Source organism: Setaria viridis, chromosome 1, assembly GCF_005286985.2.
Source record: "Setaria viridis chromosome 1, Setaria_viridis_v4.0, whole genome shotgun sequence".
NCBI classification, from domain to species: domain Eukaryota; kingdom Viridiplantae; phylum Streptophyta; class Magnoliopsida; order Poales; family Poaceae; genus Setaria; species Setaria viridis.
The window spans coordinates 12256440-12278361 of record NC_048263.2 but is presented as its reverse complement, the minus strand read 5'-3'; the positions used below and the strand labels follow the sequence as shown (position 1 = coordinate 12278361).

The 21922-nt window shown below is 41.4% G+C and overlaps 1 long non-coding RNA gene across 3 annotated transcripts; it reads left to right on the top strand.

Annotated features, from left to right (window-relative positions):
• Nucleotides 1-610: 610 nt before the first annotated feature.
• On the top strand, nucleotides 611-11560 carry LOC117842462 (uncharacterized). 3 transcript variants are annotated; one of them, XR_011897752.1, is made up of 7 exons: nucleotides 613-1161; nucleotides 1285-2758; nucleotides 3973-4140; nucleotides 6198-6322; nucleotides 9433-10043; nucleotides 10849-11054; nucleotides 11140-11560. It is a non-coding gene; the product is annotated as an uncharacterized lncRNA (long non-coding RNA). The 3 variants fall into 3 exon arrangements; XR_011897751.1 differs by having other exon boundaries at nucleotides 614-1161; nucleotides 3973-4125; XR_011897750.1 differs by having other exon boundaries at nucleotides 611-1161; nucleotides 3973-6322.
• Nucleotides 11561-21922: the final 10362 nt, after the last annotated feature.

The window sequence follows — 21922 nt, the reverse complement described above, 5'->3', positions numbered from 1 at the left end:
ATTAGGCTTAATAGATTCGTCTCGCGAATTAGCCTCCATCAATGTAATTGGTTTTATAATTAGCTCATTTTTAGTTCTTCTAATTAGTATATAAACATTCGATGTGACAGGAATTAAGTTCGTGTAACCAAACACCCCTAAACTACATGGGATATTTCGCTTAGATACTTAGACTTTCATAAATAGTGATATTGTCTTAAAAAGTACACTGCTTTTGATGTTGGTTTATCAGGGTAGCGTATTTTGTTGATGTGGTGATATAATTTTTACGAACTTATAAAAGCAAGGCTTCATTTTTTTTCTAGTATTATGTTATAAAAGCAAGAATTTATTTTTCTTCTATTATGGAAAACATTCTAGAATCCAAAACTGGATATGACCCACTGCGTGTCATTTTCAGTTTCTCGTTGCAAAACGTTACTGTTTCCTCTTCCTCCTTATGCTGATCCAAGCAGTGAAGGTCATCTTATTAAGGTGTCATCAACGCATGCACGATCCCTGTTCAGGCCAAAAGGTAATCAAGTTACCTGGAGCTGCTATTTGGAGACGAAGAATTTCATCTAACAATAGTATTTGCAGAAGGCATTCATTCCAGTTGATCACAAGCAATGGATGCGCAGGACAAAACCAGAAAACAAACTACTGGCTTGAATCTTGATAGCCAAACAAGACATGGTGAAAACAATGTGTCTTCTCTTCCTGCGTCAGGCGATCAGTTTTCTGTTACCCCAGGAAATATTGAGCAAGACTCCCAAGCTACACCGCTGAGTGAGCTTGCCATGAAGCAAATTGCACATGTCGTGGAGCTCCAGAAATCATATACTCGTGCATGCTTGGACCCTGACCAGATCACTGCTGGGTTACTCCTTCGCCAGTCTGTTCAAGATCTGAAGAATAACTATGGCCGTGACGTTATGGTGGAATACTACGGGGACAATCCAGAACATTCAGATACTTCTGTTCAAGATCTGAAGAATAACTATGGCCGTGACGTTATGGTGGAATACTACGGGGACAATCCAGAACATTCAGATACTTCGCTTCAGACAGCAGGCGCTTGAGGTGGCAACGCCACAAGAGATTGGTATGCTGTATGAGGAAATCATGCCTATCTTTCATACGGTTGCAGTTGATGTTTTCGCCAATCATGCACTCCAGAAGGTAAATCTTTATTCTCCAACTTCTACATATATGGGCCTTTTTTATATGTAACTTGAGTCTGTGAAGCACAAGCTACTATACATGCATACTAATTAATTAACCTTTTTTTTGTTTCTCTGTCAGCTTCTTGAGCATGGACCGCATTACTACCAAAGAGAGTTCACCAATCGTCTGATTGGGCATGTGTTAGCCCTAAGCCTTCATATGTATGGTTGCTGGGTGATCCAGAAGGTAAACTGGAAATGTTTAACGCAAGTTCAGAGTCAGAAATGTTTTATACTAGTTACATGTTTGTATTATGACTGTGTTCATGTATGTTCCTAACTTGTGCTTTATCTTCAGATAGATCTAGTACGTATTCTTATCTCCTAGTCAGCAGGCACCGAGTCTGACGGCCTTTTGCAACCAACTGTCGCTCGTCAGTTGGTTCACTACAATCAGTCTTCTGTCGTTTTCTTCTAACGAAAATAATCAGTTTGCTTTCTCGTTTTAGGCTTTTGAGGTAGGTGAACTGGACCAGAAGGTACAGATGGCAAAATACTGAGGTGTGTTCGTGACCCGCACGGAAACCATGTCATTCAAAAATGCATCCAGTGTGTGCCACCGAAGCATGTCCAGTTCATGTTCAGAAGCTTCTACGGCAAGACCAAGGCGCTGTCCATGGATCCCTACGGGTGCCACGTCATTCAGGTTGCTAATTCATTTGGTGGTGGGATTCTCATTTTGTTAGTAGGAGCATTTGGCGGGTGATAGAGGGAGAGAGATGAGAGAGATCTTTGATTTGATCTTTTTACCATCTAGCTATGATTGTGCTTGTAACCGGATATAGTGAAACAATCCAAAAATTAATTTCATGCTATCTTATTCCATCCTATTTGAATGAATGGATTTTCAGAGGTATCCTTAAGGATTTTTAATTCTTCACTTTTGGTTGCGATTTGGGTCAAATTTCTTTGGGCAAATCGGTGCCAGAACATGAGTGAGCAGTCTAGGGTGATCCCGTATGCAATCCGTCACTCACCACGGATTTCAAGTTTTTCCCAGAGTGTTCTTCGTGAAGGGCGTTCGGTATTTTTCAAAATTCACGGTGAATATTTGAGCTTTTCGAGATCTTTTTTCTGGATCTATTATCCCTTGTGGAGGTGCTTCTATGTTCAAGTTTCATTTTGATCCGTGGTGTTCTAAGAGAGGATTTTTCGTTTGAAGCTGGGCGTGTTCTTTGTGTTCTTGTTCTTCTGTTCTTCTCTTGGACAGCAGCGCATGTGGGGAGACGAGCTCGTGCGGGCCGCGCCAGGCCAGCATCTGGGGACTGCGGCCCAGCTCAGGCTCGGCTCACCAGCAGGCCGGCTGTGTCCAGCGCAGCTGCATCCGGCCCAGGCAACGGTGGCCCAGGCGAGCTGCTGGCCGAGCACAGCGGCGGACCAGGCCAGGTGAGGAGCCGGACCAGCAGGCACAAGGCGGTCCAGGGCGTGAGCTCTCAGCCAAGCAGGGCCTGGCAGCCCAGCGCGCACGCGACGCAGCCCTGCTAGGACGAGCGGCTCAGTTGACCATGCAAGCAGCTCAGTGGCACTTCAATTTTCCTCATCGGCAACAGCAGGTGAGCAGGAGATTCAGAAACGATTCAGTTGTTCCCAAATTAGGAGTGTTTACATTTTACTATAAATGCGTAACTGTAGCATTTCATTTATATTTATAAATTATTATTCAAACATTGACTAATTAGGTTTAAAAGATTCGTCTCGCAAAGTACAACAAAACTGTGCAATTAGTTTTTGATTTCGTCTACATTCAGTACTCCATGCATGTACCGCAAGTTTGATGTGATGGGGAATTTTCTATTTGCATAGTGCCAACGTTGGGAAAAGGGGGAACTAAACAAGGCCTCATTTTTAATGGGATATTGGTTTCATGCTACAGTGTCTAATGATTAGGCCATCATTGCTTGCTCCGCTAGTTTGTTCCTTTGGTCCGTTTGGTTCTTTAGGAGCTCATAAAATTCATGTCACATCGAATGTTTAGATATTAATTAGAAGTATTAAATATAGACTAATTACAAAACTAATTGCACAGATGGAGGTTAATTTGCGAGATGAATCTATTAAGCCTAATTAGTCCATGATTTGATAATGTGGTGCTACAGTAAACATGTGCTAATGATGGATTAATTAGGCTTAATAGATTCGTCTCGGAAATTAGCCTCCATCTATGTAATTAGTTTTATAATTAGCTCATGTTTAGTCCTCCTAATTAGCCTCCGAATATTCGATATGACATGAATTTTAGTCAGGATTAAACATCCAAACACCCCCTTTGTATGCTTTGGCCAACAGTAGTAAATCTGGTGCCAGAAAGTTCTAATCTTGTTTGATTAATATCTAGATAGCTTTGTAAGCTCCCATAGCTTCTTGCATGTGAGCCTAGCTCTTATCTTTTACTTGCTACAACACTTGTTCCTTGCTCCCTTTATTTAATCTCTGCATGCTTAGCTTAGTAATGGCTTTGATTAATTGTTTGTGCAAGCTTTCCGGTGCCTCGTTTTGCGTTTGCTTCCGCTACGCTTTGAGTGTCTGTAATCATTTCTAGGGTGAGCTTGTCACGAGTTGACTTGTGTCATCTTAGCGATTAGATGCGAGGTGCATTCGGGTGGCAAGGATTATACCACCTTAATCGGGTTTTTGATCCACGAGGCGATAAGGCAAAGGGCAATTTTGCTTGCGGATTTGGTTTTCTTTGAGCATGCTTTTGGCTAATCCTAATTGGTACTTTGAGCTATGGCACCAAGCTCTTATTCTATTGGATCTTTGTCCTTAGGTGGTGCAGTCGCATCCAAGGATGACCACAAGTGGGGAAAGAAGCATGATAAGTTAAACAAGGATGATGAAGCGATGTCATTGATGCATCTTTTGATGGAAGAGGTACATCAAGAAGATGATCTCTGACACAAGCTTCACAAGATAAGTAGAGGTAAACTCTCCCAAGGTATAATCGGTTTGTTCACTCGCTTTTGTGCTCATAGCAAGATGATTGCTGAGCTTAAGAAGAATTTGGACATGTCTAGATTTGATAATGTGAATGCTTCAACTACATGCAAGTCTTGCTTACCTTTACCATGCAAATCTTGTTATGTCTTGCGTGTTGAAAATGAGAAACTAAAAAGGGATGTTTTTCTTGGTGACAAGCAACTTGAATCCCGTAGATGATTAGGCCCTGTTTGTTTGAGCTTCCTGGCAGCTTCTCAGTGTGAAAAGCTAGAAGTTCAAACAAATACGAAACTTCCCGTGCAGCTTTCGAAAAGCCAGAAGCTCAAAAAAGCTGAGTTTGTATGGGAAGCTGAAAAACTCAGTTTTCTAAGCTTTTCGTAGCTTTTTGAATCCAGAAAGCTAAACACATCTTCTAAAAACTCAAAAGTTGCAGCTCAAATAAACAGGCCCTAATTGATGATCTTTCAATTTAGAATGATGAATTGAACTTTTCTCTTGATTGCTTGAAATTTGAAAATGAAATGTTGAATTCAATGCCTCCATGCCATGCAATTCATGTTTGGCTTTGAACAATGATCTTGATAAAGCTAGAGATAAAATTTCTTTGTTAAAGTGCAATGCTTTTTTGCCATGTGTTTCATGTGAGTCTTTACTTGCTGAAATTAATGAACTGAAATTGACTCATACCACATGTAGATCTACTTGAGCATGCTAGGACTGAAATTTGTGAAATGAAGTCTATAACCTATAGCAAGTGCTCTTTGGTCCTTACTTCTTGTAATAATCATGATGCTTTGATTGATGTGAATGATGATATTTCATCATGTGGTCTTATTTGCACATCATGCGTTGAATTGGAAAGTGAAGTTTTGGCTTTGAAACAAATGCACGATGATATGAGTGCCAAATTGGTTGAGCACAATGAGATGAGTGCCAACCTTGAGAAAGAAATTGAACTGTTGCGTACCACATATGCTAAGTGCATTGAGAAGGAGATGGATAATTTGAGAATGAGGTTTTGGTCACACGATGCAAGAGTCTTTATTTTAAGTCTTTGGATTCTCGCAATTCTTGTCACTCCGATATTGGTGTTACTAAAATTGCTTCTTCTCAACTGGAGTTGGCTTCTTGTGTTGAGCGTGAGTCTTTGGACAATAGTACTTGTGCTAGTGCTTTGGATAGCTCTTCTATAGCTACTCCTAAGCTTGTTGCTTCTTCCGGTTCTGCCCAAGATAATTCAAATGGCAAGGGTACTTCTCACATTTTTAGAACTCGTACTCCCAAACCAAAGTTCCATTGCACTTTTTGTAGAAAAGATGGGCATAATGTTGTGTTTTGCTTTTGCCAAGTCAAGCATGAGCGACATGTGTGTGTCAAAGCTTTTAGAAAGCCACGTAGCATTTCCCATATCACGTGTGATCCTAATTTGTGCACCAAGGTGGATGTTAATGTTTCTTGCTCCAAGTCCTAAGGGACTTCTCACTTGAATGAGAATGGTGATTCGTTCTCTTGAACCGTGTCTCCAAATAGGCCTTGTACCATTGCTCTTATTATGAGAAAGATGGGCATCAAGAGAGCTTTTGCTATCACCATGCAAGATATGTGGCGAGCTCGTGCTTCTAGCCTTTGGTTGTTCATAGCCCTTTTGATGGCATGAACACTTGTAAGCCTTGTAAGAAGCCACATTACATTGATAGGTTTTATGACTTCTTTTCTAGTGAGTTAGGTCATGCTCATGGACATGCTTCTAGTTCTTCTTGTGTTGGTCCACGACATGTTTCTCATGGTTCTTGTGATGGTTCTTCTCAAAAGACCTCGGGAGATGTTTGCCTTTTTGCTAGTGGTAACACTCATCCTTCTTCTCGAGTTGCTCCTTTGAGACATGCTTCCAAGGGTATTTCAAAATTACCTCATTTGAACCAGCATTTGCATCATGCTAACCCACATGATAAGTTGAGTGCTTTTACCCATGTGACCAAGTTTTGGATTCCCAAGTATATGCTTGCTAACCCTTTGGGATCCAAAACTCGATCTTATTTGTCCTCTCATGTGTAGGTACAGGGACGCGGGTGGAGAATATGAGCTCGAAGGAACTTGATCTTTTGCTTGAGGTGATCAAGACTTGATGGTTCTCCACACCATTTGGATAGCCCTCAAGAGGCCTTTGTACACTTTGTATTGTGAGTTTTTCTTTTCCTTTATACTACTCACTTGTGGACCTTTAGCATGTTTTATACTTGTATAATGCTGTGAATATACCATGATAGGCTAGCCACCTTTTCATGTTAGCATGTGTGATGCTCATGTATATCTTGTCATGCTAACTTTGTAATATATCTTGGTGAATGATCCACATGAACATCATGTCATGCTTTACCTTAGGTTTCATATCGGTATTGGCGTGTTATTCATTTGGTATCATTTAGTCCGTATATTTGTATACATCTTTTGCACCTTGTTGACATGTTTGCTAGCCCAAGTTTTTATTCATAAATGTGGAATCATGTTACAATGCTTTAATTCCTCTCATTGGTATTATCATTGCATTGTCTAGCATGAATTGAGCTTTATCTTCGTTTTGGGCTTGCTTTGTCATTGGGTTGTATTTTGCTCCTTCTTTGAATTTTCTCTTCCTTTTTGATTGGCGTTGGAGCTTTTCATTTGCCCTTTTTTTCCTAGTTTTTTCTTTTGGTAGGTGTCTTGGTTGAGGGGGCGTTTGGCTTCATTCGAATGGGAGTTTGGACAAGGACTTTCTTTGGTTTTTAGTAGCCACTTTTGATCTTTTAATTGGTATCACATTTGAGTTTTCAATTGGATTTCATCCTCTTAAAATGATATCAATTTTTGAACCTTTAATTGTTTTCTTTTCTATGGTACTCAAAAGGGATCCTTAGCGGTTCTTCATTTCCCTTGGAACTTTTCCTTGATTGGTTTGACCTTTATCAGCTTTCTTGATTTTGAGTTGAACCCCGTGTCCCCATGTATATGTATCATATTGCACTTTTTACACTTTGCACTAGATGAGCTTCTCCTATATATCCTGAGCATTTCCTTATGCTATTTTGTGAACTAGTGCATTGGTTGGTGATTTTGTAGCAATATGCAGCATATGCTCCTGATGATATTGTCATATAACCATGTGAGCTAAATGCTTTTTTGAATCAAATGCTGAACTTGAACTATGAATTCTGAAATGCTTATCACCCATGAGTATACCTGTTGTGCATTGCTCTTGCTTGAATGCTAGCTCCATGTTTAGCTTATGCTTGGATTTCATGTTCTTTTCAATTGCCATGATGCACCCAAGCGGGAGCATAGCTTCCTTCTGCCGCAAAGGCACTTCATGTAATTTGTTTAATGTGAATTGAAAAATGATAAGAAAAATACAGTAATTCACCAAGTTTTTTGATTAATGTTGATATTCTTGCTTGCTTAGTTGTTACATGTTGTCTACCAAAAGAAGTAGGCACTTGGTTTCAACAAGCTTTAAATATGATTTGTGATGCATATGTGGGTGTTTGCAATGATCTCTATTGAGAATGTATCTTCCTTGTATGAGCTTTCATGACCTACTTTACTTCTTGCTTGAGTGGTTCATGATTAGGTGCTTGCTCATGTGGTGATACTTTTATAAACTGCTAAACTTGACCGCTTGTTTCATCTTTTACTTATATCATACTAACCTTTTGAAGGCGATGCAATTGCTTTTTGTGATCTACCTGCTTGTGCATTATCTCACTTGTAGCATTTGTATGTGCTTTGTGATATATGTGAGAAGCTTGGTAGGTTTCACACCCCCATAGCATGCGTTTTGTGCTCTCATATGAATTTTGATGTTTACATTTAAGGGGAAGTTTTGCATTTGAGGGGGAGCACGTATTCTTTTGCTCTTGTATGCATTTCAACGTGGCATGTTTTTAAGAGGAGTGCATGTGCTCAGGGGGAGCTTGTGTGATTTGTGCTCTCTTTTGCTCTTTTGCTGGTCGTGTTGAGCTTTTTACCTCTTATTAGGGAGCCATCGTTTGGATTGAGCTTTTGATCTTCACATGATTGGCGTTGAGCCCTTTTTGCCTCTTCTTAAGGGATCATGTGTTCTTGTCTCGGTTGTATCGAGCTGTTGCCCATGTCTTTGGGGATCGAGACCTTTCCAAGTTGATTTGGCCTTTGTGATGCTTCTCATACCAAGTGACTTTGATCCTTACCTTTACATTGCTTTCGATCACTTGGATGAGAGTTTTGCCTAATTGGCTTCACAACATGGCTTTTGTGGTTCTTCTCATCTCAAGTGACTTTGATCTTGGATTTTTCTTAGCTTTTGATCACTTGGATATGAGATTTTGGGTTTTGCCTCTCAAACTATTTCTTTGTGCTTGAATGTTATCGACATACTCATCAAGGGGGAGATTGAGAAATCAAGTTGATACGAACCTTGGTTTGATTGTCACGAGCTTTTGACAAATGTTGAAATGGCTTTGAGGGTATTTTGGGATTGCATGAAGCTCTAGTGTCTTTTGCTTGACTCTTCGGTTGTGTTAAGTCTTTGCCCTTTTCTTTGGGAACCAAGAGTTTTTGTTTGGAGCTTGCATGATCCCTTCTCATTTTAAGTGACCTTGTGTTTGCTTTTACTTGGCTTTTAGGCACTTAAATGAGTTCTCTTTTGCTTTAAAATTTTCTTTTGTCAATGCACTTATCAATGGGGAGATTGAGAGAACAAATTGAGATATGCCTTGGTCTATTTGTGATGAGTAATTGACTGGATGATTTGAGGGAGAGATGAGAGGGATCTTTGATTTAATATTTTTGCCATCTTAGCTTTGATTATGCTTAAGAGTAGCTTGTAACCGAACATGATGGAGTAATGCAAAGATTAATTTCGTGTCATGTTGCTCCATCCTCTTTGAGTCTGAAATTTATCTTTTTTAGATTTTCGAAGGTATCTTTGCGGATTTTTCATTCTTCGCTTTTTCTGCAATTTGGGTCGAATTTCTTAGCACAAATCAGTGCTAGGGCATGAGTGAGCAAGTCTAGGGTGATCCCCTATGAAATCAGTCACTTGAGCACCACGAATTTCAAGTTTTCCCCAAAAGTGTTCTTCGTGAAGAGTGTTCAGTTTTCTTTAAAATCCGCGGTGCATACTTGAACTTTTCGAGATCTTTTTCATGAATCTATTAGCCCTTGAGGAGGTTCTATGGCTCAAGTTTCATTTTGATTCGTGGTGTTTGGAGAGAAGACTTTTCATTTGAAGCTAGGCGTGTTCTTTATATTCTTATTCTATTCTTCTCTTGAACAGCAGCGCATCAGGGGAGACGAGCTCATGTGGGTGCTTTTTTTTAAGAGGGCACAACAGGGACACACACAACCAATACACTCCACACTCACACCACACGCACATACGCGTGCGTGTCCATACACACGCTTATGAAAGATATTGAAAGGCCTAGACCTTCAGTGCACGGTGGAAATCTGAGCGAACCCAGGATTAATCTGAGGGTAACTGGGAGAAAATCCCAATAAAGCACCTAGGTCCGATCCCAGGGATCGAACCTGGACGGGCTGGGTGAACATCTTCGCCAGCAGCCACGCGAGCTTCGCTCATCCCGCACAAGAGGCCGCGCTAGGCTAGCATCTGGGGACTGCGGCCCATCTCAGGCTCGGCTCACCAGGCCGGCTGTGTGTCCAGCGCAGCTGCATCCGGCCCAGGCAACGGTGGCCCGGGAGAGCTGCTGGCCGAGCATAGCGGCGGACCAGTCCAGGCGAGGTGCCGGACCAGCAGGCGCAAGGCCGCCCAGGGCATGAGCTCTCAAACCAAGCAGAGCCTGGCAGCCCAGCGCGGCACGCGACGCAGGCCTGACCACGCAAGCAGCTCAGCGGCTCTTCAATTTTCCTCGTCGGCAACAGCAGGTAAGCAGCCAGGAGATTCAGAAAGGATTCATTTTCAATGGGCTATTGGTTTCCTGCTATAGTGTCTAATGATCAGGCCATCATTGCTTGCTCTGTTAGTTTGGTACTTTAGCTTTGTATGCTTTCGCCCAGGCTCGTACCTAAATTTACGAGGTCCCGACGCGAAGCACAAAATGATGGCCCTATATTTCTAAAATACAAATAAAAAATGTATTTATACATAATAATATAATTGACATAAGCATTAATGCATACTAATGCATACTAAAGGAGTAAGGAATTCTCTAAAAAGTGCCATTCGTCTAGTATTCTTCGAACTGAATTCTTCAATTATATGTTGATATTTAATCTTCTCCAGAACATCATTATATGTTCGAATTGAACCTTGATGTGATGCAACAATGCGGGATTACTATAACTGAAGCCAAACTGCTCAAGCATCCACTCATCCAAAATACTAGACGTCACCCTAATTGAGAATTAAGAAACTAGAATGTTAGATGAGAGGACATGGCTACAGATTACAGAAGTACAGGTAACCGATTGCAGCGACAGCCGATGATCCAGATACTTGATGGACATGGACTCACTGGTTTGTAGAATGTTACAGCGGTGCCAGGCCTGAGCGGTGCAGCTCCTGGACGGACGGCAACTCGCAGCGGCGGCGCTACTGCGTTGGCCTCGGTGCCGTACTGCTGTAGATGTCGATTTGGAATATGAGGCGTCGGACTCTCTAAGTTTGCTAATGGTCCTGACATGGAAAACGAAAAGACAACTTGATTAATTAGTGGACTAATGATGACAGCTTTGGGCGGCCCCTGAAAATTGCGGTCCATCAGACCCGTACGGCAGCCTGGTGATCCAGAGGGTGGTGGCGACGGCGGAGGAGGGGCAGGCGGGCCGCGGGCGTGCTGGTGGACGTGGCCAAGAGCAACCTCGCCGCGCTGACGAGGAGCCCACAAAGGAGGCTCGTCGTCGCCGCCGCCATCGAGAGGCTCCTCACCGCCAAAGGTTGCCTGCGATCCCCTTCTCCCTCATCCATCATCACACTAACATGTACGGCGACAATAACAAGTATTCCTGACGGATGTTGCAGCGGGGAGGCAGGTGCGCCTGGCGGTGCCTCCATTGTTGCCGCCCCAGTGAGGCACTGCAGCCCGCCTGGCTGGCTGGTTGGTGCTCGGTGAAGACGAAGAGGAGAAGAAGAGATCAGGATGGTGCTTGCCCAGCCTGAGGGAGGGGCTGCTTTCTTGAGCTCCTCCGCAGTGGAGCTTTGTCCCGGTCCGTGGTGCAAGCGGAGAACTCTGTTTTTGCTGTTGCCTTTATGGCTTTATGTAATCCTAAGCTGATAGATGGATTTAGGCTTTAGTTTGTTGCGAGGCAGGGCTAATTAACTGTGTGAGTGTGACATACTACCCTGCGATGTGCTGCACCCATTTCGTGTTACATTGTTTGCTCACAGCTTGACAATCCGGTTTCGGACTCTGATAGACGGAATAATAATTATGTTCGTCGCAGCGTGCCAGCGTCTCGTATGATCGGATGGCAATGTGGGTTTGTGGTGCAGGGCTGTCAGATACTCAGACGTCGTGTGCTACCTCTACCTCAGTGACTGAAATATTCTCCTATTCTTCGTTTAAAGAAAAAGAAATATCCTCCTATTCACACCTACTGCTCAGCTAATTGCAAATTCAGTTGATGGTATCACTGTGCGCGGGGGACTATGTGTGCTACCGGATTTGACAATGCGTGCTCATGCAACGAACCGTATTTTTGTTTAACTGACGCCACGGTTATCGGTAAGATTCGAATCTAATGGTTGTGGTCCATGCACTGGAAAATGTTGAATTTCTGTTTGACTCACACCGCAATTTGATAATGAAAATTGTAATAGGATGGCTGTGGTCCATTCACTCAGGAAATGTAAGAAAAGAAGAAGAAGAAGAAAGCCACCTTACGTTTAGCATTTCTCTTTTTTTATATTTGCCACCTCAACTTTCTACAATGTCTAAAAAATGTAGTAGCACTTGAAAGTCTTACAAGTCTACGCATATTGAGCAATGAGGTTTACGGGAGAGAAGTGCTCCAGTACTCCTACAAGTTGGTACTATCATCTGCACAAATTAGAAAGTACTAGTAGCTACTTGGCCTTTGATGCAGATGAGCCTCGTGGTATAGTATAGTTAACCCGGAATCTGTACACCGCGGTGCAGACGTCCTCCCATCTATCCCCATCGTTCATCAGGCGTTAAACGGCAATGGCGGAAGCAGTTGGTTCCTTTGAATTTTTTAGCCTGCAGCTGACACGGTCAAGTAGAAACTTTCGCGGTACAGATAGGCCGGACGACGTCCTGGTGGGAGGACGAAGCAGTTATCGGAGGTATAGTTCACCTAAGCTTTTCATAAAAGCAAAATATTTCTTCTGTATACAGGATCAGGTCAGCTATTTAGGTGCATTTGGTAGAGTCCTAGGGATCTAAATTCTCGTAGAAGCGTTTCAGATTCAGATTCTCTTACGAAGTGTTTCTATCATGAATCATAATCACTTTATGAGACCGTTAGATTCTGATTAAAAAATATGTTTTTCATAAAAAAATCATATAAATGAAAATATGCTTTCAAAAAATTTCAGAACTTTTTGTGGGCAAAGAACAACTTAAATACAACCCATTTCAACTTAGCCCTTGTTTACTTCACCCCCAACTCCCAACTTTGGCACTATGCAAAAAGAAGATTCCCCATCACATCAAACTTGCGGTAAATGCATGGAGTACTAAATGTAGATGAAATTAAAAACTAATTGCACAGTTTTGTTGCACTTTGCGAGACGAATCTTTTGAGCCTAATTAGTCAATGTTTGGACAATAATTCACAAATACAAACGAAATGCTACAGTGTGCTACAGTGCCAGCACAGTAATTGGCACCTCCCAATTTGACCAACTAAACAAGGCCTTATTGCACTTAAAAAGGATAACTGAAAAAAATATGATCGCTAGTGCACAGGAGAGACCAGAAACAGAATCGGTCGAAATCGCTCCCAGGCCATTTCACGTGCGTAGGCAAGAAACTGAGAATCGTTCTGAGGGTTTCTAGCAAGAATCGTTTCTGCAGCTGGCCATTTGGAAGTGATTCCGACGTTTCTTATCAGAATCAGAATCGTTCCGAGCAGCCAAACGGGCTCTTAGTGCCCTCATAAACAAAAAAAGTGTTTCGAAAAAATCACATTGGATTTTGCAAATAGAAGTATAGTATCCTTTTTTGCAAAAAAAAGTTTTTTGAAAAATCTCCATTGGATTTTGCAAAGAGAAGTATAATCTCCTTTTTGCAAAAAAGGTGCTTTAAAAAATCTGCATTGGATTTTGCACCAATATTGTAGTAGCTCAATTAGCCACTAAATTACCTTTTCAGTTTCCTTTTCGTAATTAAGATGCTTTTAAGCTTGGACGCTCGGTAAAATTTGATAAACTAACTAGAGTTAAAGCTAAATGGTGTGCAAACTTTGTGGTGTAGAAATGTCATCGCTGGATACTTGGATTTGTACAGTTCAGAATTCACTTAGGTCATGTTTGGAAGACCACTTTTAAACCTAAAACCGGTGTAAATTACAGGCCCCGAAATTTTCACAAGCCGTACCGAAAAAGCTGCTTGGGGATGGACTGTGAGCCCACTATAGTGTTACTATGGTTAATTTAACCGTCCTATATGGTCTTAAAAGAACCTGCCATGTTGAACACTGTAATGTGATAAAATTTAACTTCAAAGTTCTGTTTTGGGCACTCTGCAAACTCAAACCATATCTTCATATTTTGAAGAGGCATAACAGCATAAGGAATGTTTTAGTGTGTAGTTCATCTGAGGCACAGTACCAAGACACATAATCAAGTGTTAGCTTAGAAAACTCCTCCAGTGTGTAGTTCATCTTTGCTCAAGTATCCCATAGAAAGAAGACTTGCATCTTTCCCCAGCCTTCGAGGTCAATAGAAAGAAGAAGCTGTTACGTCGCATTAATTACTCCTGTTTAGAAATGGTTTATATCTATTCAGCGCACTTAGAGCTAAGAGCGTATTTGGATACTAGTGTGATAGTGTCGATTTGTGATGACTTTGAGCAAGTTAGACATGTATTTACCTCATAACCACATTTGTGGCTTTCTTAGCGCTATACTACGTACTCTAACTTGTCATAAACACATATTCTTGTTAAAAAAGATTGCCTAATTTGCCGAGAACAATGTTGCCAAAAAAAATGTGGTCTGCCATGCTTTTGTAAAATAAAGTGTGGCAATGTCAGGCTATGATATGATCCGAGAAGGATGAGGATGCAGATAACCCCGTCCCTATTGATATGCACGCTGAAATTGATGTAGATAAAGATGGTGAAGCTGGTAACCAAAAGAAGGAAAAAAATAAAGAACAAATGGGGGTGAAGGTGTCTGTTGTGGCCGGTAAGGACAGTAATGGCAAGTTTCAGGCTCCTAGTATTGGTACTAAATCACAAAGTACTGGTAAGGTCTTCAAGCCAAGTCTTGATGGACGCCACACATGGTCGACTGGCCCAATGCCAAATGCGGTGGGCAGCAAGGAGGTAGATGTTGTAGCACATGGTACTCCTAAGCACTTAAATGCCAATGCACATGTCACTCCAACCAGTACTAGCGCAGCAGCCTCGGACCAAGATTCAATTGAAAAGGAGGCTAGGCCAAAAGCACGGGAATTTTTTGAGGGACCTCAGCTTAAAGGTAACGACATTTCAAACATCTCTTTTGATTCTTTTCAAGATGCTGTGGTTGCTAAAAATATTCTAAACGTGGGGGTGTCATTAGGTTCTAGTAGTAATATTGTTAGCAGGACGGTTAATACCTTTAAATCCATAGAGATAAAAAGATTGCATGACTTAGTTTTGTTAGGGTCAGCATACTGATGACAGACAAGATAATATTGATTCAGATTTAGTGGTTGATGAAGAGCTTGATCTCCTCGCATGAAGTAACCTATGCGGTGACTTGATCGAGGGCATAAGTGATGGGGATGGTGATCTCGATCTATCATCCACACCTCATAAAAAGAATCTAAGCTCTAGGAAGCAGAAGAAGAAAAATAAGACACATAAAGGAAGGTGCTCAATATAGTTTTTTTTGTCTTATTCAAATGAAGGTGAAAGGTATTTTTTGGAATTGTAACGGATTAGGAGACCCTAAAAAATATAAATTCATATACGATCTCACCAAAGAAAAAGGTTTAGATTTTATTGCCTTATCAGAAATGGGAGGAGTAATTTTTCACAATCTTTTCTCAAGAACCTTTGCGCGGGAAAAGAATTCTTGTGGCATCTTAAACCTCCTAGAGGCAAGATCTGGTGGCATGTTAGTAGGTGTAAATATATTAACCTTTGATATTGGTGAAATTGAGGAGGGCAAGTTTTTTGTTAGATTTAAAATAAGAAATAAAGAAGATAACTTTAAGTGGAACTTAGTATCGGTCTATTGGGCTGCACAACAAGAATATAGAGAGGCTTTTCTTGCAGAGTTAGTCCGACTATGTACTAAGAAAACCTTACCTATCATGATAGGTGGTGACTTTAGCATCGTTAGGGGACCAAGGAGAAAAATTCAAATTACAATGACAGAAGGCCATTCTTGTTTAATGCTATCATTGATGTGTTTAATTACAGAGAGTTGGCTCTGTCGGGTAGGCAATATACTTGGGCAAACAACCTGCAGAATACAACCTATGAAAAATTAGATAGGGTTCTTGTATGTACCGATTGGGAGTCCAAGTTTCCACATACCACTATTCAAGCCTTAACACGTGAGATTTCTGACCATACACCCTTATTTATTAATATTGGTGATACATCTATGTATAATACCCAGCCTTTGTTCAAGTTTGAATTAGGTTGGTTACTACGTGACGAATTTTTTTGAAATGGCCCACGATGTTTGGCAAAGTGTGAATGAAGGCCATACATCCTTAGAGAAGTGGCAAGCAAATATTAGAAGGTTAAGACAATATCTAAGGGGATGGGCTAAAAAAAATAAGTGTGCTTATAAAAAAGAAAATAAAAAACTATTGAACAAGCTACATGAGCTACACAAAAAAGTAGAAACATTACTGTTGGACCAAAATGAGGTTAACCTAAAACATGTTCTGAATCAGAGACTAGCAGAACTCCTCCGAGAAGAAGAGCTAAAGTGGTACCAATGGGCTAAAATTAAAAATTTATTCGAAGGAGATGCATGTACAAAATACTTCCAGTGGCTAATGGAAAACACAGAAAGATGCGTATTTTCCAACTTGAACAAGAGGAATGTATTATATGTGGTGATGTAGAGCTCAAAAAAATACATTACCAAATATTACAAAAAACCTTTTGGAACTCCGGAAATTAACCAAATGTCCATGGATGAGTAACGACATGATGACATACCTGAGGGTTTCTGAGGAGGAAAATGCATTACTAAGTTTCACAAAGGCAGAAGTAAGAGAGGAAATTTTCTAGATGGAACATAATAAAGCCACATGCCCTGATGGATTCCCTCCTAAATTTTATCAAGTTTTTTTTGTTCATTATCAAGGGAGACTTGATGGCTCTGTTTGAGGATTTCCATAAAGGTTCTTTACCATTACACAGCCTAAATTTTTGAACAATAATTCTACTACCAAAGAGTAGTGAAGCGAAGCAAATTCAACAATACAACTACCAAAGAGTAGTGAGCGAAGAAAATTCAACAATACAGGCCAATCTGTCTTTTGAATGTTAGCTTCAAAATTTTCACAAAAGTAGCCACTAATAGAATCATGAAAGTAGCCCAAAAAATTATTAGGCCATCTCAGACAGTTTTTTTGTCGGGTAGGAACATTATGGAGGGGGGCTATCATTCTTCACGAAACTTTGCATGAGTTACATACAAAAAAGAAAAATGGGATTATATTTAAAATTAATTTTGAGAAATCTTATGACAAGGTAAAATAAGATTTCTTATAGCAAACCTTAAGGATGAAAGGCTTTGTGGCAACCTGGTGGAAATGGATAGAATCCTTTACTAGAGGTGGTAATGTTGGAATCAAGGTCAATGACCAGATGGGTTCTTATTTTCAAACAAGAAAAGGTCTTAGGAAAGGTGATCCCCTGTCACCCATACTTTTTAATATTGTAGTGGACATGTTAGCTATTGTTGATGGCTCTTAAGTACCAATTCTAAGCTGTCAACTCCTGTATAAATACCAGAAAGATGAACATCAACCTAGTGGTAGGGGTTTAATACTAACCATTTTCACAAGTGTTGATGAATATTTGTATGCAGGTGACTTATCCTTAGAAAGGAGGAGGAAACACAGCCAAGAGGCAAAGATACACAACTCCAGCCAATCAGGAGAGAGCACACGGATCATGGGCCCACATCAGGGGGTAAACCACCTTAATTTGGCATGTGCACCCTACACCAACTTGAGGACCCACCAGGTAGTGTCCCAGACGAAGGGCGGCGTGAGAGGCAGTGCCCAGGGTTCAGCCGAACTAGCCCTGGCACCCCTCGAGCTCAGCTTCCATGTGTCAACTCGTGGTGGCTTCCTAAAGGCGGTCATGACCGTTCACCGGGAGATACCGCCTCAAAGCTTCAGATCCTGCTTGGTGGCACAAGGATAAGAGTTGTAGGAGAATATTTCCTTGAGATCCTCTTTGAGATGCTTGGAGAATCTCTACTCTCCCAAGGCACCTCCACTCTATAAATAGTAGAGGGGGGGCCTTGAGGACACACCATCCAAGAGACCTTAGAGCCTCATTGCAAAGGCAAAAGCTTTTCCTAGCTTGTGCTTAGAGTAGGGAGAGAGTGAGGGGTGTTCAGGAGGAGTTCCGGAGTGTCGGCACTCTCCTCCCATCTTGTACCTCTACGGATGCTACTACATTCTTTGGATTTAAGTAAGTGTTCGTGATTCCTTCCCACAGTGTTATACTTTATTCTTATATGCATGAGTAGTCTTATATCCTTGCTATGTTTATATGCTTGGCTTATATGCTCATATTCTAGTCATATATCCTTACTGCCATTGTATATACATGTATGCTCTCATGTACACCTTGAGACCTTGATACAGTCTACACTGGTAGTACTTATATCCAAGTGAGATCAGTTCTCTTTACTTGCGGGTTTGTCACTTTGTATTTATATAGAGTGTTGTAGTTTGCTACGGGACGTCAAACATAATTAGACTGCAGTAGTAATCAATAGCTTAGATGTGGTGTCTAGGCTAGGGGTTATCCTTCATTTGCCTTACATCCCACGGATTGCTAGAGGTAGGCCGTATGTGGTGACAACCCTATTGGTACTTTGTAATCCTCCACATTCGGATATAATGTAGAGCTATTAGCCGGAGGCTCCTGACTCATTCAGGGTAAGCCGATGCCTGAAAGGAGTATCTTTAATTTAGAGATCGACCTTTAACTTGCCTCAAGTGCTACCTATAGGAATCCTCTCTACCCTCGCCACCTATCTGGGCGTGTCCTTGGATCAACTAGACTAGAAGTTAGAGCACACACGTTCCCTTGGATTCGATACCCTTGGAATACTCTGAGGTGAAAGCTATAATGGTATCCATGCGCAATTATACTAACATCTATCATCATTGCCAGGGCCAAAGAAGATGGTCAAGTGAAAGGGGTGGTGCCACACTTATGTCACACCTGGTTTTAAAGGCAAAACCGGATGAATAAATTACATGTGTGCTAGGATCAAGTTTCACACATGCAACAACTTTAGTAAATACCATAGACAATGCCAAAACGTAAGAGAGTATTAAATTTATTATATGACCAAAAGTCTTTAATTCGAATAGCAAAACGATTCTTTATTCTAGCAGCAGAACTCCAACGATGACGACGACTCCACATGCAGTTTACTGGTGGCACACGTACTCCTAGAACTCCTCAAAGTCTTTAGGAACCTCTTCAAAGTTGACTTGGTTTGAGCAACAGTTTTAACAATGGTGAGTACACTTATGGTTGGTACTCAGCAAGCGTGGGGAATGTATAGTGTAAGGCTATTCATGGATAGGCTAAGGTTTAACAACATTTTAACATTTTAATTGGTTGGTCAAGTTTTATTAGCATTTACTAAGTAGAAGTTTATATCACCCATATTAAGCATGAACATAAATAAACATAACAGCAATAAATAACATCAATTTAAATCAACTTTTGATAAATTAATCATGTGAGAGTCCATGCCGCTCTTGACCGTGAGCACGGTTGTTATAACAGTTTTACACTCTGCAGACATTGTACACTTTCACCACAAGTCGCGTAAAAGTTCAAAAGAACTTTAGACCCAATCATGCCGTGCTGACTAAGCACTTATCACACTACCTAGGTGTGACTGCATAGGGACACTACAAGGCCTTTATAAAGATTCTCTAATAAGAAGCAGCCCGCTAAGGTTTCCAGATCATTAGCAGAGCATAAACCTCTCTCAGGACTGCGAAGCTTCCATAGAGCAGATCAGTCTGAGGGTCGGGTTATACCCCATCTGCTGCCGCCCCTCTTGCCATTTTGGTAAGATCGCTTCAAACTAGAGTCTCTAATTAATTAGCCAAGACCAGAGTCATATAGTTCTTGTGGTTGTACTATTTTCCTAGGTGGTTCTCCATGTTCCAATTAAGCATGGTGATCTTGTATTCATGAAAGGTACAACATAAGTAAATCAAGTTTAATCATTGGTTCATTAATACACCATGCCCAAATAGAGCAACTAAGCAAGAATTGCCCAACATGATATAAACTTAGGTTGATCAAGGTACAAGGGTAAAACTAGGCAAACCTTAAATAGGACCCATCAGGTTTATAAACATAAAGTGCATAGCATATGTGTATTAAACATAAAAGTAAAGGTTGCTTAGGATCAACTTGTGATCAAGGACACGACTTGCCTTCCTGAACTTGCTCTTGCTGCTCAAAGTCTTCAAAGCCTTGCTCTTCGAATCCCTCGAATTGCGATCCTTCTATGCACATCAAACAAGTACATACAGGACTAAAATAAGAAAAAAACATCAAATAGTAACAATAGAGCAAAACATGATCATAAAACTAATCTATGCATCAACAAGAACTCATAGGTGCAAGAATCGCTGAAAATGGATTTAAAACACTAAAGATATGAGCTAAATAAGGTTCAAGGGCTTAACTGTGAGAAAACTAAACTTCCAAGGGCTAAACTTAGAGAAACCAAGGCTAAAACCTCATTAAACATATAAACAGAATGTCTAACATGTAAAAGAGCAGATCTAGGATGACGGATGATATTTTATAAAAGAACACGGGCTAAAATAGAAGAAAAAGGACCTAGATCTAATTACTTTTGAACTGCGGCAGGATTTAGATGCAAACACTAGCAAAGCAGGGGCCCTTAAGTAAAAGCAATGCGGCTGACAGGGATTGACCCAAGTTGACCGGTATCTGACTTTGGTCAGATTAGATCTAAACCGCTGGTTCACGATCAGACGGCTAGCGGCAGGTCAGTTTGTATTCGAGTGTCCGGCCACCATAAGTGACGCGATCTGGTCCTAGAGGTCGCTAAGGAGCTTGCAAACACATCTAGGATGTTGAGGATCTCGATTGCGTGGGAAGGATGTGGTGGAGCTCAGCGATGCGGCTTGGTCGATGAAGCGGCGACTCCGGCGAGCTCGTGCACGCGATACAAGACACGGGAGTGTACGAGATCTCCACCGGTAGCCTTCTTACCTCCTCGCGGTGCGTCAGGCAATAATTCGATCGTCGGGAAGGTAGCGGCGGCGGAGATCGTGCGCAGCGGCTTGGCGGCTAGGGTTCAAGCTCAAGCGGCGGCGCTTGGCTTGAAGGCAAGTGGCTGTAGGGTTTTGGTGAGGTTGGGGGGGGGGTGCTACGGCTTGGGTTTTAGAGCTTGGGAGGTGATCCTTGGCGTGCATGCCAAGAATCAGAGGTGGGCACGCGAGCGGCCGGGACTCGAGCTCGAGTCCGGCTTGGGTGGGATGTAGCGACGGGGATGATAGGGAGGCCCCGACGGTCAGCAGGATGAGGCGAAAGCGTAAAGCGGCGGGATGCTTTCTGCTAGCGGGTTGGTACGAGAAGGTGGGCCGGCTGCTGGGCCACTACGCTGCTGTGAAGCTGGGCCATGACAAGGAGTGGGCCAGAAGATGAAAGCAGAAAGAGAAAGAAAAAAAGATTTTCCTATTGTTTAAAAAGAAAACAAACATAATTCAAACTTGAGTTCAAACACAAATTTGAACTCAACACTCAAAGAGAAAATGCACCAGTATGAATGCAACAATAAAATCCTATGATTCAGTAACTTTTTTTAAAAGATTTAAATGCCTAATAAATTAAATGCAACCTTAGAAAGTTCTTAAGTCCTTAGACACAAGCAATTAAATTCTAGCTAATTTTAACAAATTTTATTAATTTGGGTATTACAAATCCTACCCCCCTTAAGGTGAATCTCGTCCTCAAGATTTAGATGGATTTGGAAAGAGCTGGGGAAATTCTGCCTTCAGTTCATCCTCTCTTTCCCATGTTACCTCATCCTATGCATGGTGACACCGCTATACCTTACACATCTTGATCACCCTGTTCCTGGTAACCCGTGCTAGAGTATCCAAGATTTTGATAAGATATTCAGTGTAGGTGAGATCATCCTGTACATTCAAATCCTCCATAGGTAACTGTTCCTTTGGAACTCTAAGACACATCTTCAACTGAGAGATATGGAACACGTCATGGACATCTAAAAGTTGATTGGGTAACTCCAATCGATAAACTACTTCTCCCATTCTCTCTAGTACTTTGAAAGGTCCAATAAAGCGAGGTGACAACTTTCCTTTGACCTTGAATCTGCACATACCTATGATGGGT